A 15,706-nucleotide genomic window follows, 5' to 3' on the forward strand; every position below is an offset into this window, starting at 1 on the left:
AATTCTTTTAAATAATTTATTGAATCAGGCGTTACTTTGCGGAGGTCCATGTCAATGAACTAAAATAATTTCCTTGCTCACCCGCGACCTTACGATAGCTAAGCTTATGCAAAATATGCGTGTTCATGCAGTTCCTCCACCTCCACACTGTAAGAACACACACAAATCACACAAACCCATCTATCACCACCACCACACTACACTGACAACTCTAACAACACAACAACACCTAACAACTGGTAGCATGGTGTACGGTTGTGTCACTCTGAAGATGAGCTCTGTTTGAGTTCGAAACGCGTCAGTGTAGTGTGGTGGTGGTGATAGATGGGTATCAAATGAAAGCTAATAAATAGTCCATTCTAAATATTATATAGGTATGGGTTATAATACTTTTGAGGTACCTTTCTCACCCATTTAAATCGTGACCATCTTAAATATTGTAATGGGTCCCGATTTTTGAACTTTAAAAAAATTATTTTAGTTATTTAGAATTCTTTTATTTTTTCCTTTTAGTTTTTAAGGCATTCGGGTTTTTTGATTTTTTAATTTTAAAAATGACATGGAGCTTTTTGCGGCCTACTTGCAGAATATACGTTTTTTGTTATTTTTTTTTTTTTTTTTTTAAGTTGAACAGAAGGCAAGGCTGCCTGTGTGTTGTGGGAGTGGAATGTAATATATCACTTTTTAAACCCAGACGCAAAAAGAGGGTTGAAATAAGTATGACACCAATGTCTGTTTGTCTGTGGCATCGTAGCTCTCAAACGATAAACCGATTCCGATGCGGTTTTTTTTAGGTGAAAACGAGTTTCTTTGCGGTGGGGTGATTAACTATGCTTTATAAAAATCGGTTTAGCTGTTTTTGAGATATTGAACTATGAAAAATGACAATGTCGAGGGTTTTCAACTGTTCTAAAAGGTTAGATTATTATCAATATTATCATAATAAAACCTAAGTATTTATTGAACATTAAGGGGCTGTTTCACCACCAATTGATTAATTTTATTTGACGGATAAATGTGATGCCGTCACCGTCTATTCAAACAAAACAAACAGAGACGGCATGACATTTATCCGTCAAATAAATTAAATCAATAGATGGTGAAACAGGTGGTAAACCTTCTGAAGAGCCGTAGTACTAAAAATACAATCGCACTCACAACTCTTCTATAAAGTTATTTTGATCCAAAACTGATACATAATGTTCGCTTGGTATATAATTTAATATTCCAGCAAAATTAGTCAAGTTTCTATGAATATTCGATAACGAAATTTTCTTACTAACGTCTAGTAAGCGAGCTTGCTGAATATTAATCAGTTATTATCCAAGTCGTTTCACGCTAACAAAGTTATAATTTCAATTTGAGAACATTTAAAAGTTTGCCTTATGTCAAACGTAGCTGAGTTTACTTTGGATTACCGTAAAAATTATACATAGAACCCTGTTGCGGTAAAACGACGAAATTTAGCCGATTTGGTGAGATCCTCACTTAGAGAGGATTTCAAATTAATTAGGAAAGTATTAAAGAGTTTCAAATTGTAGTAATTGGTTTCGGTATAACGTTTTACTATATTTAGAGAGTTAACAGTTTTATTGGAATAGTGGGTTAAGGTTCTAATAAGTAATATAATAGTGGAGACCGCGGATCGGCAAGCGCAACGAGATGGACGGATGACCTGGTTAAAGTGGCGGATTCACGGTGGATGCAAGCCGCTTCCAACTGAGGCAACTGGAGGTCTATGGGGGAGGCCTATGTCCAACAGTGGACGTCCTATGGCTGAGATGATGATGACGATGAGTGGGCTTAGGCGAATGATTCTTCAGTGGGCGAATGGGTTAAAATTTACTAAATCAGGCTGTAGTGACACAACAAACAAACATATACTATGTACCTACAAGCATTCAAATCTCAGCTTAAATTACTAGATATTTACCTTCTCTTGTTTAACCACCTTTTATCGGATTACGCGCAGTACTGTGAACAAAGTGTTACTAAATTGATAACAGATGTGTTACTAACACAGGTAAAATACAAATGTTATGTTTACTAGAAGGTATAAATAGGACACGAAATGTTTTGAAGCTTTTGAATCTGAACCTAACTTTTACACAGAAAAGTAAACCGATTTTCGTTATACTTTCACCTAGGTATACAAAGTTTTAATATAAATGAGTAATAATAGGCTAATAAGTAACGAATACATAAAGGGCGGTTAAGGCCACACTGTGTAAATTTTGGTAAGAAGAACGGCTCTGCTAACGCTGTGTAGGTATTCATCATCATCATCATCATCAGCCGGAAGACGTCCACTGCTGAACAAAGGCCTCCCCTTAGAACGCCACAGTGAAGGACTCGCCACTGTGTATTCATACTCGTAGATACCTACATAGATAGATAGATAGATAGAAACTTTAATCCTCATAACCAAAATAACATGGCTCTATACACGTTTTTGATAAAAACAAAGGAATAAACGTTAAGAAGAAAAAACACGTTAACAATCATACAGAGAACAGAAAGATACAAAACAGATTACATGAACACAAACCGGTTTTTTATTGTTTATATTTAATTACTACAACACGTCGCGGGACTTATCAAGCGTTTATACCTGCTGAGCTGGCAACGTTGCATTTTTGACAGTTTTTTTCGATTATTCTATAAAAATTGAATGAGAATTAAGAAATGTTGTCTGTTAGAACTGTTCTTAATATAAGTTAATGTGTCTACTGCAATAATTATTCGTGATAGACTTAATATTAAAAAAAAACGAACGATTAACAGGTTTTTAAAGAAAGTAAAAATCTATCACGAATAATTATTGCAGTAGACATTAAGTTACATCATTAAGAACAGTTCTAAAAGATCCCATTTTTAATTTTCTTTCTATTTAAGGAATAATCGAGAAAAACTAACAAAAATGCAACGTTGCCAGCTCAGCACATGTATTAAATAATGTTTTCTCAAACATAACATGAAGTATTGACGTTGTGTTCAAATAATAGGCTGAGAAGTATCGCGCTGCAGGCCTCTAGCGGCCTGCAATGAGATTTCATACAACCTTGCAGGCCGCTGACCAAGACCGCAGCCTAAGGTATCGCCAATATTTGGAACAATTACATTTTTTCTTTTAGAAATATAAAATTTTACTCGCAAATGTGATGAAAAACATTGTATGTCGCACGGGCGGTACTAGAATTACGAACATCGACTCATTAAATCCCTCAGTTTTCGACTTCGGGCTTCTAATAGACTCTCGTTCGTAATTCCTTATTTACCGCCCTTAAGACACAATGTACTATTGTATTAAAAAAATAAAATAGTCAAACATAATATACTACGAATACAACTATCCGAAGTATTAAATTAAGACTATTTACATAAAACTATTTTATCAAAATGCTTACTTACATAAAATAAAAAAACAAAAACCAAAACTAAAACAAATAACTTAACGTAGCCCAAGGGTAGCCCTTGCCGGTCCCCTGTGACGTCTACTAACCTTTTTCGATATTTCTTTAAAAAGCTTTAAACATTACTCGTCTAATTGAAACTCATTTAATTTAAACTCAAATTTGAAACTAATCTAATTTAAAGCGCTAGGACTCCACGGACCAAGTAAAGGGTTTCAACACCGAATGGGACAAATTTGTTTCAAATAGAATTAAAATGTCGAAACCTTAAACGATAGATATCTCCATTTATCGTACATACGGCACTTAAGGATGAACGCAATGTACTCCTTTGACAACGTAAGCAGAAAAAACCATGACTCGTTTGAAACCGAGCAGGCATGTAGAAATTTTACAAGTCTCTTCTGTCCATTTACAGAGGCCCAAACGGGTAATAAACAAACATACATTGAAGACGAATAAGTGTGGTATAATGCCGACCCTCAGCAAGGGTTAAGGGCTCTAGAGGGCTATCTTAGGCCGATGAGGTAGGAGCGACCCTTCTAATGTGTTTACATATGAGGGCGGGAGTCCAATGAAGCTATGAGACTAGGCAGTTTTATGATCCTTGTGCTAGTGTTGCCGAAAAATGGATAGTTTGCAATCAATAGTTTTAATCGATAAAAGGCCATATCTCTTTTTTTTATTCGACTGGATGGCAAACGAGCAAGTGGGTCTCCTGATGGTAAGAGATCACCACCGCCCATAGACACCTGCAACACCAGGGGGATTGCAGATGCGTTGCCAACCTAGAGGCCTAAGATGGAATACCTCAAGTGCCAGTAATTTCACCGGCTGTCTTACTCTCCACGTTGAAACACAACAGTGCAAGCACTGCTGCTTCACGGCAGGATTAGCGAGCAAGATGGTGGTAGAAATCCGGGCGGACCTTGCACAAGGTCCTACCACCTGCAAAACACACAATCTCTCTTCCAACAAGAGAGACCTCTCTCTCTGGGGGTCTTCTTCTTTTCTTTTCTTTTCGTTCAATACAATCGATAGTATCGATAATATCGATATTATTGCTGTCTAATAATACAAAACTATCGATACTATCGATAGTATTGAACAGAAAATTACGAAAACTATAAGTTATGAACAATCGATTGTGACATATATTTCAATACTATCGGATTATAAGCAAGATGTAAAGGTTTTGTGTAAGGTAGGTAAAGGCTTTCGACTTACTTAACGATCTACCCAACCTGAACAACTTACTCTCAGGACTTAGAAGATTCAGTTGCTGCAACTTCTGTTCTGCCAACCCCGTGTAGATGTAACCGATACTATTGAAATAATGGTAACAATCGATTGTTCAAAACTATCGATAGTATCTATACTATCGATAGTTTTCGTAATTTTCTGTTCAATACTATCGATAGTTTTGCATTATTATTATTTCAATTCAATTCATTTATTGCTTGAAATCAATGTAAGTACAGATTTAACTAACACTAAGCTAATAAGTTCTTACTAACACAATTATGTATGAGTCACTAAGTTACTCGAATTAAATGAATTATTATTATTATTATAAGACATCAAAAAGATCGATACTATCGATAGTATTGCACGAAAAGAGATTTCGATACTATCGGTAACCATCGATTACTATCGCTTTTGCTCAAACTATCGATAGTCTATCGAACACTACTAACACTACCTTGTGCCCATTTTCAAGGAGCTGAATAATCAAGTGCGTTTTCTTGCCTTCATCATCATCATCGTATCAGCTGTAGGACGTCCACTGTTGGACTTAATCTTCCCCCATAGATCTCCAGTTGCTTCGGTTGGAAGCGGTCTGCATCCGCCGTGAACCTGCGGCTTTAACAGACCATCCTACACTGCGCTTGCCAGTCCGTGGTCTCGATTTGAGAATTTGTCGACCCAACGCCATCTGTTCTTCGTACCACAACAACGAGCTAATTTGCTTGGCTATGTCGATGACCCTCGTTCTTCTACGTATCTCCTTAATTCTGATTTTCTTGCCTTAACACATACCATACATAGGTACATACATATTGTACCTACCTATACACATACATAAAAAAGCCGTGGTGGCCTAGTGGTTTGACCTATCGCCTCTCAAACAGAGGGTCGTGGGTTCAAACCGCACCTCTGAGTTTTTCCAAATTCATGTGCGGAATTACATTTGAAATTTACCACGAGCTTTGCGGTGAAGGAAAAATCGTGAGGAAACCTGCACAAACCTGCGAAGCAATTCAATGGTGCGTGTGAAGTTCCCAATCCGCACTGGGCCCGCGTGGGAACTATAGCCCAAGCCCTCTTGTTCTGAGAGGAGGCCTGTGCCCAGCAGTGGGACGTATATAGGCTGGGATGATGATGATGATGATGATACATACATATTTTCTTATTTGACTTCATTAGTTTTTTGCACCTACTGTTTTTTCGTCACAATGCGCAGAAGTCCGCGTCCTTAGTAGACTTTAGGAGCATCGTTAGTGCTTGGCTGATTTTTAGTATCGCTTAGCTCGTTTGGTAGACGAGCGTCCTTACCACTGACCTTAGCATATAAATGTTTGCTAATATCTTAAAGAAGCAGATGTTTGCATTTCAGATTGCTCACATTTGAATAGGCTGATAGCGCAAAATGGCCGGTTGTTAGCCTAAGTATTCAGATTTGGAGCCAGCGTCTAGACCGAAAAAGTTTGTGACATGTTTTTATTTAATTTATAATAAGGCGTTTTAGTTTATGTTTTATTTATAAAAAACCGGCCAAGGGCGTGTCGGACACGCCCAAAATAGGGTTTCGTAGCCACTACGAAAAAAAAAGTAATATTTTTCTAAGGATTTCGTATTTTATACGGAATTTTCCAAGTTTAGGTATATTTTATACCTTAGGCTACTATTTACTCATAAACTACTAATAATTCTCAAGCAAACTTAGCCTTTTATAGTTTTCCTTGAAAGTTTGATATACTTACTACCATCGTGAATTTTTTCAAATTTTTCCACCCACCGGTTTAGATTTTAGAGGGGGGACGGGGGGGACGTTCGATTTGAATGAAAATCTACCTTTAAAGTTGAATATTTCGCAAACATATCACTAAATCGAAAAATCGTCTGAGCAAACCCCTAATGGTTTTAACAGACCTATACAACGATGGCCCACACTATGGGTTGGATGAGAAAAAAAAATCACCCCCACTTTGTCTATGGGAGGTACCATAATTTTTTTTTTAATTTTTAATTGTACCATTTTGTCGGCGTAGTTTACTTATATATCCGTGCAAAATTACAGATTTCTAGCATTGATAGTCCCTGAGCAAAGCCACGGACGAACAGACAGACAGACATGGCGAAACTATAAGGGTTCCGTTTTTGCCGTTTTGGCTCCGGAACCCTAAAAACCGCTTAGTGCGAATCGAACTCGCAAATCGAGGGTTCCGTAATTTGCAGGTAGGTACTCGTATCTATGAATATACTGTGTTAACAGATCCCCTAAGCAAAATAGAAGCAAAATAATATTCAGTGTTGGGTCGCTTAAGAGCAGAGTTTCTTAAACTTTGTGTAGTCTCGGACCATTTTCACAATTAAACAATTCCACGGACCCCTTAAAAATATTTTTGGAAAATTCCTAATAAATTTGTTTACAGACTGACCTACTGCGGACCCCTGATTCAAATGCTATGGACCCCTAAGGGGTCTGTAAACCCCACTTCAAGAAACCCTGCTTTAGAGGATTACTGACATAGACATAGCGTCATTTACCTATCCTCGCACAGCACAGCTCTGGTGGAAACAGCCGAGCGGAACGAAGCTAGGTAAATGAAGAGTTCCTATTGGTTCATGGAAAAAACATTCCTCGCAAAACATGCTTGCACATCTCTGGTCGAAACGCGGCTTTACTGCTTGTGCAAGGTCCGCCCGGATTGCTACCACCATCTTGCTCGCTAATCCTGCCGTGAAGCAGCAGTGCTTGCACTGTTGTGTTTCGGCGTGGAGAGTAAGACAGCCGGTGAAATTACTGGCACTTGAGGTATCCCATCTTGGGCCTCTTGGTTGGCAACGCATCTGACCCACTTGCTCGTTTGCCATCCAGACGAATAAAAAAAAAAGCATGCCAGCTCGGCGTCAAAATTATAACATCCCTGTTGTTTGCATCCATGGGGGGTTCAAAATTACCCACTGGTAGAAGTAAAATACTAGAATACATTACTAGATTGCAGTTGAAACCGAAATTGGCTAAAGTTAGACATGTAATAGAAGTGTTATTGATGCATTGAGCCCGGATTGCGACAAGTTTGAGCGCCTCGAGCGGCGGCAGATGGGACTAACGAGTTGCAGGTAAATCTGCATTTGGTTGCGATATTAGGTTTTTGCTGAATCTTTAGTTGCAAGTTAGTGGTGGGGAACATTTTAACCAATGTCAAGAAGAGCTCGATATGGTTGTTTTTTACTCGGCTAAAGGACGGTTATCTTTTAAACGAGTATACGTATGTATGTATGTCTATTTTTTATAAAGTTTTAATACCCTAACATATTTTATTTCGGGGACGCCTTTTTGAAAATAATATTATTATAGTTTTGATAAATCGAAAGATTGAAAACCATCCATCTGATTGGCTGCCAAAAAAAAACGTACCAAAAAAATTGACATTCAAACGCTCGTAAAATGCTTCGGGCAGTCGATTTACAAACGTGGAGTGGTTTGTTAAAATTAAATAAAAGTAGCTGCGTAGTTTTAGCTGTACGTGTAGCCCTCTTATTTTATGAAGAGGCCTGTGATCGTTACTCGCATACGTGGTGGTCATTGAACGTGATGGAGTAACAAAGTTATGAATAAATAAGGTATTTCCTCGATGATAAAAGACAAAGTGATTTTCAATTAATAAAATTTATTGTTGTCATAGTTGTGGGCGTGGGCTAGCAGGATCATTTAAAGGAGGTACCTGTAAGGGTAGGTAGAGTAGGGCCTGTAGGTAGAGTAGGGGTAGGCCTGAGCCGGGACTGAGGGGTACTCATATCTGTAGTAGGAGGGGTATCCGCTTCTGTATTTGTACTCGTATTCGGGGAGATAGCGATATCCGGCGGAAGTGGCGAAGAGGATCGCCCTCTTGTCATGCTCGCTGGCCTCTACTCCTTCTGCTGCTGCTTCTGGCTCAAGATATGCTGGTGTTTCCGGTGGGGCTGCTGAGCAGGCTGCCACCAGGGCGAAGAGAGCGAGTACAAAGAATTTGTTCATCTGCAAAAGAATTTGAGGGTTAAAAGATAAATAAATAAGTAATAAGTATTCGATGACCCTGCCTCAATAATAAATATCACGGGAAACTTGACACCAAAGGATCTAGTTCAAATGTAAGCAAAACTTTTATTTTGGATACTACGTCACGGATGAACATACTACCTATGTACTTTAAGTTTATGATAGTTGTATCTAAATAGAAAATAATTTAAATCTCTGGTCTGCATAAGAGATGTCTAATATTTTATTTTTGGAGGAATGGCGTGTTAACTGAAATTGGTAAGTTCTCTTTTGTTAGCAAATCTCTTTAATTATCGATATCTTAATCAGCAGGATAATAAGGTTGCTCATTAAGTTGACTCATCGGATTTAAGACGCCTCAAGAGTTTCGGCCCAATTATTTTTTTAATCAATATTGGAAGGGCACTTATTTGAGAGCTTTCAAATTATAAATATAGAGATCTTCGGGCAAATTTTATGGGGACGAAGTCCGAAGGAAGAGCGGCGTACGTTTGTATTTATGCGTCCGAGTTGGAAAACGTAGATGCTACATAAGTACCTATGTTTGCCTGGTACCCATAAAACGAACTTTGCTTATTTTGAGACTAGGTCATTTGCCGTGAATTGCCCATGGTGTTTATTTAAATGAAAATAAAAAGCTTTTCGATTTCCAGAACACTACCCGGAAACGAACAATTTTTTGCCAAAACCCCAAACCACACATAAACAATATAAATATGAAATGTTTACTTTTAATTTAGGACTGTTTGCAGTAACAAACAAACGTTTTATCTAAATATCTATCTATTTTTATATTAGACTGCTTTTGTGGTGACTTTGTTATAATACAGTAGTCAACTTACCTTGTTGTTTGTTCAAATGAAGCTATCACCTGAATGATATCTTCTCCAGCAATCGAAAGGTTTATATACTTTTGCGCGTCCGAAGAAGCTACCGAATAATTAAGTGATTAATTGATATTTGATGAACAGAATAATGAGTATAATAATGATAATATAATGCAACTGGTACTGAGGCGGAAGATGGTAACGATCAAACATAACCTGATACTAGATAACCGGTCTTTTGTTCCACACCTAAAGTGCTACTGCCTAAATGTAATAATAATAGAAATGCTTATTTATGTTATCGTTTTTAATGCAAGCTTTTTTGCTGACTGTACTTTTTGTTGACTGCACTTGCATTGTCATCCGAACTAAATTTCCTTTCAGAATAGCCATACCCATAGGACTTTATAAGTCGTAGTTGACAAATATTTGACCAATGTTCAAAAGAAATTTATATGAAAAACTGAATAAATGTTCAGTCAAACCCATCCAAACACCTGCTGAATTTGGAACACCTTCTATATCATAATATTTATAATCATAACTAACGATGCGCCCGGGCTCCGCACGGGTGCCATCATCATCATCAGCCGCGACATCTACTGTTGAAAAACCTAACCATAAAAAAATCATTTTTAGGGTTCTAGAGCCAAAATGGCAAAAACGGAACCCTTATAGTTTCGCCATGTCTGTCTGTCTGTCTGTCTGTGCATCCGTCCGCGGGTTTGCTCAGGGACTATCAATGCTAGAAAGCTGTAATTTTGCACGGAGATATATGTAAACTATGCCAACAAAATGGTACAATAAAAAAAATAAAAAAAATTTTTTTAGGGTACTTCCCATAGACGTAAAGTGGGGTGTTTTTTTTCTCATCCAACCCTATAATGTGGGTATTGTTAAATAGGTCCTTTAAAACCATTAGGGGTTTGCTAAGACGATTTTTCGATTCAATGATTTTTTTGCGAAATATTCAACTTTAAGTGCAAATTTTCATTAAAATCCAGCGCCCCCCCTCTAAAATCTAAACTGGTGGGTGGAAATTTTTACAAAATTCAGGATGGTAGTAAGTAAATATCAAACTTTCAAGGAAAACTATAACGGCTAAGTTTGCTTAAGAATTATTAGTAGTTTAAGAGTAAATAGCAGCCTATAAGGTATAAAATATACCTAAACTTGGAAGATTCCGTATAAAACACGAAATCCTCAGAAAAATATTACTTATTTTTTTCGTAATGGCTACGGAACCCTATTTCGGGCGTGTCCGAAACGCTCTTGGCCGGTTTTTAATACAAGATTTCTTGCTGGCTGTACTTTTTGTTGGCTATAGGTACTTGCATTGTGAGACAAACTACATAACCATGCCAAATTTCAAGTCAATGATATAAACCGTTGAAGAGTTCCGTTCCGAAGAGTTATTGTACTGTCACGCGATTTACATAAGTATTCCAAACTTCAAGTCAATCTGACTACTGAAAGTTGGTCAAATTTAACTTGCAAGATTTGATTACAGACAGGCAGCGCTGGTCTCTTTTTCTGGTTTTTTTGTGCATCCATGTCTCAGTTTGTATTTCCGATACAGACAGACAGACAGACAACGGGACAAGAAATAAGGCCTCTACCTTAGAACACTATAATTGACGACAACTCGCTTCTTGCAACCACATGTTGCCCATGACTCTCGCAATGTCATCAGTCCATCTAGCAGAAGGCCTGCCAAAGCTTCAACTCCCTTTTTGTGGTCACTACAGTCTGTTCAGGATAGGAAGGGACAGAAGGAAAATAGGCTCTTTATAGTGCACGCTTTAATAAGTAAGTCATTTAATAAATTGAATTTTTTTAGTGTACAGTCCAAACTTAATTCTAATTAAAATATCGAATACATCAATATTACTTTCATTTATTCATTAACTAGCTGTTGCCCGCGACTCCGTTCACGTAGAATTCGTTTATTGCTATCCCGCGGGAACTATGCAATTTTCCGGGATAAAAACTATGTCCTTCCCCGGGACTTGTACTATCTATCTTATACCGAATTTCATCTAAATCGGTTCAGCAGTTAAGTCGTTAAGAGGTAGAGGAAAGTAACAAACAAACTTACAGACTTACAACCTTTCGCATTTATAATAAATACATATTATATTAGTGAGATTAACTTTGCAATTTTTAATATCATATAATTTAAAAACAATAAAAAAACTTATTCTATTTTGCTAAATGTCTTCCTATAAAATACCTAAAGAGGCAGAGGTAAACAACATTCTGTAAGAAACGAAACGTTTATAATATTATTAAGTCAAGAAATATTCTCTACATTATTTATAGATTTTAACCAACAGTTTAAATCTAAATGTGACCTTTAAGCATAAATACAAAAAGTTAACTTTTTACAACTAAAGCACTGCATCAGATGAAATTTGGAATGAAAAACAGCTTGAACTTCATAGCAGGAACTATGAGTAGAATATTTTTAAACAGGGAATGAGAGTGGAGTGGATGACTCCCCAAAACACAGTTATTAAATGTATAAATGTAGCAGGTACTTATTAATATTGTATTATTTTGTAAGTAAATTACGTATTTATCTATTTACAAAATAAACGAAATTATTACTATATCTTATTACTTCTTTTATTCATCATCATCATCATTAGGTATTATTACGACTTCACAAAAAAGGTTTAGAAGCCCTTCTTCTGTGACCTTCTAGAGTCCAATGTTATCTTGAATGGACTATAGGTACTCAGAGATCTTTCTCCTCCAACGGTTTATATGTTCTTCGAGCGATGTGGCCCGCCCTTTGCCACATTCGATTTTTAAACTTACTTACATCCCTAAAGATGTAAATCGAACTTACAACACGAATTTCAAGTTAAATGCAACTTACTTTCAGAGCTTAAGTGATAAAAATAAATAAATAAATATCACGGGACACCTGACACCAATAGACCTAGTCCCAAACTAAGCAAAGCTTGTACTATGGACAGGCAACGGATAAACATACTTAAATACATATTAAATATCCAAGACCCGAGAACGAACATTGATCGTATTATTCATACAAATGTCTGCCCCAGCTGGAATTCAAACCCGGGACCTCAAGCTTCGTAGTCAGGTTCTCTAACCGCTGGGTCATCCGGTCAAATGATGATTTGATTGTTTTGTTTTCATGTTACTGACGAAGAAAAATATATTGACCCGGATAACACACGTCTTAAACTTCTTTCGGGCTAAACTCGATTTAAGACGTGAGTTATCCGGGTCAATATATTTAATATGAGTGAGTCTCACGGTAGTTTCATGTTCAAAATACTGACGAAGAAGCTTCCATACTTACTGTCAAAAGATAGAGCAGAAATAATACTAGTTAATAATGTTTATTAAATTCAGTCTACAGTTCTAAAGTTTCTCAAGAGACCTCTTCGGCCAACCACTATTTCAGATGACTAGAGTACCTAACTTTAATGACCTATAAACTTGATATTTGATTAGAGGATTGGCTCCGTTCGATGTAATTTTGGTCTATGGTTCGCGAAATTGTGGTAGGATATAATTGTATTAAACAAGAAAGTTTGTGAAGATGTTTATTACTCAATAATGCAGTAGCAATCGAGTTGATTTAAATGAAATTTAGTATGGAGATATTTTAAGTTCCAGAGAAGGAAATAGGATGGTTTTACGGACGGTATTCCTACAGAATAGCAAGAAACAAAATCTTTGCAAGCTGCAATGCAACAGCTGATTTAAGATAATAAAGAAGAAGGAAATAGAATCGATAACTATTTCTATTCCATGCTATTATTACCATTTTTTACTACTATAAAGGGTAAGCTGTTTTGAGAGTTTGCATAACATGGACATACCCTGTCATTTAATGGTAGTTGTTCCATAATCTTTCTCGATATTAAACGAGAGAAGAAATGCAATGAAAATAGAAAATATAGAGAAACTGATACTCATTTATAAAAAAAATACAACCGAATTGATAACCTCCTTTCTTTGAAGTGGTTAATAATTATACAGAACTTTTAATAAATTTAAAAGCTTACTCGTGGGTAGGTACAAACGCTCGAAAAATGCTTCGGGCAGTCGATTTACAAACGTGGAAAGGTTTGTTAAAATTAAATATTAGTAGCTGCGTAGTTTTAGCTCTACAAACGTAGCCCTCTTATTTTATGAAGAGGCCTGTGATCGTTACTCGCATACGTGGTGGTCATTGAACGTGATGGAGTAACAAAGTTATGAATAAATAAGGATAAAAGACAAAAGAGGTTTTCAATTAATAAAATTTATTGTTGTCATAGTTGTGGGCGTGGGCTAGCAGGATCATTTAAAGGAGGTACCTGTAAGGGTAGGTAGAGTAGGGGTAGCTTGAGTAGGGGTAGGTCTGAGCCGGGACTGAGGGGTACTCATATCTGTAGAAGGAGGGGTATCCGTTTCTGTATTTGTACTCGTATTCGGGGAGATAGCGATATCCGGCGGAAGTGGCGAAGAGGATCGCCCTCTTGTCATGCTCGCTGGCCTCTACTCCTTCTGCTGCTGCTTCTGGCTCAAGATATGCTGGTGTTTCCGGTGGGGCTGCTGAGCAGGCTGCCACCAGGGCGAAGAGAGCGAGTACAAAGAGTTTGTTCATCTGCAAAAGAATTTGAGGGTTAAAAGATAAATAAATAAGTATTAAGTATTCGATAACCCTGCCTCAATAAAAAATATCACGGGAAACTTGACACCAAAGGATCTAGTTCAAATGTAAGCAAAACTTTTATTTTGGATACTACGTAACGGATAAACATACTACCTAAGTACTATAAGTTTATGATAGTTGTATCTAAATAGAAAATAATTTAATTAGTAAACTCTCTGGTCTGGATAAGGATGTCTAATATTTTATTTTTGGAGGAATGGCGTGTTAACTAAAATTGATAGGTATTCTTTTGTTAGCAAATCTCTTTAATTATCGATACCTTAATCAGCAGGATAATAAGGTTGCTCATTAAGTTGACTCATCGGATTTAAGACGCCTCAAGAGTTTCGGCCCAATTATTTTTTTAATCAATATTGGAAGGGCACTTATTTGAGAGCTTTCGAATATGATCAAAATATTCGATATTTTCCAATAATAATTTTCTATAATGCAAAATTCAATCAATACCACATAATCACTTGTCCAATGTGTATACTAACATGTTATAAGCAAATTACTAATAATGTATGGATCTTTGTTGTCTGAATAAATAAATAAATTATTATTATTATTTACCGAAAGTGTCAGTTTGTTTCTCTGTCATGTAGAGTCACGGTTGGATAGCCTAATAGTTCATAAACTATTACTATAAAAGGCCTGGTCTCAATTTTGCATCCTGGTAGAGCTAGGCGCTTGTTTAACTTGTTTGCTTGTTTAAACTATACCAAAGTCAGAGACATTATATGTATTTAAGTATGGTATTTATCTACATTAGTAAAGGGAAAGACTATATTATTATAATAATAGAAAGATCTCCAGGCAAATTTTATGGGGACGAAGTCCGAAGGAAGAGCGGCGTACGTTTGTATTTATGCGTCCGAGTTGGGAAACGTAGATGCTACATAAGTACCTATGTTTGCCTGGTACCCATAAAACGAACTTTGCTTAGTTTGAGACAAGGTTAATTGCCGTAAATTTCCCATGGTGTTTATTTAAATGAAAAATAAAAATCTTTTCGATTTCCAGAACACTACCCGGAAACGATCAATTTTTTGCCAAAACCCCAAACCACACAAAAACAATATAAATATGAAATGTTTACTTTTAATTTAGGACTGGTTTGCATTGCAGTAACAAACAAACGTTTTATCTAAATATCTATCTATTTTTATATTAGACTGCTTTTGTGGTGACTTTGTTATAATACAGTAGTCAACTTACCTTGTTGTTTGTTCAAATGAAGCTATCACCTGAATGATATCTTCTCCAGCAATCGAAAGGTTTATATACTTTTGCGCGTCCGAAGAAGCTACCGAATAATTAAGTGATTAATTGATATTTGATGAACAGAATAATGAGTATAATAATGATAATATAATGCAACTGGTACTGAGGCGGAAGATGGTAACGATCAAACATAACCCGATACTAGATAACCGGTCTTTTGTGCCACACCTAAAGTGCTACTGCCTAAATGTAATAATAATAGAAATGCTTATTTATGTTATCATTTTTAATGCAA

At 36.6% G+C, this 15,706-nt stretch overlaps 1 protein-coding gene and 2 long non-coding RNA genes across 3 annotated transcripts in view; all 3 read right to left on the reverse strand.

Moving 5' to 3' along the window:
• The window catches only part of gogo (thrombospondin-1 like protein golden goal), a 533,136-nt gene that overhangs the window by 147,606 nt on the left and 369,824 nt on the right, over positions 1-15,706 (reverse strand). The gene's annotated exons all lie outside the window — the stretch shown is intronic.
• On the reverse strand, positions 8,292-9,695 carry LOC141436237 (uncharacterized). Its single transcript, XR_012452282.1, has 2 exons — positions 9,522-9,695; positions 8,292-8,658 (listed from the first exon to the last, which is right to left on the reverse strand). It is a non-coding gene; the product is annotated as an uncharacterized lncRNA (long non-coding RNA).
• Positions 13,774-15,547, reverse strand: LOC141436164 (uncharacterized). Its single transcript, XR_012452267.1, has 2 exons — positions 15,406-15,547; positions 13,774-14,136 (listed from the first exon to the last, which is right to left on the reverse strand). It is a non-coding gene; the product is annotated as an uncharacterized lncRNA (long non-coding RNA).

This window comes from Choristoneura fumiferana, chromosome 16, assembly GCF_025370935.1.
Source record: "Choristoneura fumiferana chromosome 16, NRCan_CFum_1, whole genome shotgun sequence".
NCBI lineage: Eukaryota > Metazoa > Arthropoda > Insecta > Lepidoptera > Tortricidae > Choristoneura > Choristoneura fumiferana.